This window comes from Perissodus microlepis, chromosome 20 (genome assembly GCF_051167445.1).
Source record: "Perissodus microlepis isolate ML-2025 ecotype Zambia chromosome 20, ASM5116744v1, whole genome shotgun sequence".
NCBI lineage: Eukaryota > Metazoa > Chordata > Actinopteri > Cichliformes > Cichlidae > Perissodus > Perissodus microlepis.
This window is the reverse complement of record NC_140480.1, coordinates 30,621,400-30,622,033: the sequence shown is the minus strand read 5'-3', so window position 1 is coordinate 30,622,033 and position 634 is coordinate 30,621,400.

Below are 634 nucleotides of genomic sequence, written 5' to 3'. Positions count from 1 at the left end.
CACAAATTTTGATCAGTTGGTCGAAAAACCAAAAAGAGTAGTAAGGGCTGGGACCACACCTGCATCCTATTTTTCATTTATTTGCTTGGGTATGTGGCTCAGATGCAAAGGTTATATTAATACGCTGCAGCTGCATCATGGGGGAAGATGAAATTCAGTAATTTAACCGTTTGAGCCATTATGAAAGTGCAGTACTAAACTGGCCTGCAGAGTCATTTTAATTTTCTCGAACACCCAAAGTAGTGCCAGTTTATTAGGTGCTTAAAGGAAAACACATGCAATGCAGTGCACCGCTACCGCAGACTACATCACCCAAAACGATCAGATAAAAAAAAAAAATCAGCTGTCTCAACACCAAAAGCTGAAGCCGGGAATGTTTGTATGTCTACATGCACAATAACCTCTAGACAGTTTGCATCACTGATAATCCTTCCACGCAGTATTTACTTTAAGAAATAGCATGAAAAACATCTGGGGCTTTCCTAAATCTCATCCCATGAGGTGTCTGCTGGTTTGATGTGCAGCTAAATAAAGGTTCGGTGACATGAAAGCTAGAAGAACCCCCCCCCCTCCTTTTATAAAAAAAGAGAGAGAGACGTCTAATCTGTGGGTGTTTTATCTTCGGAGCGCAGTG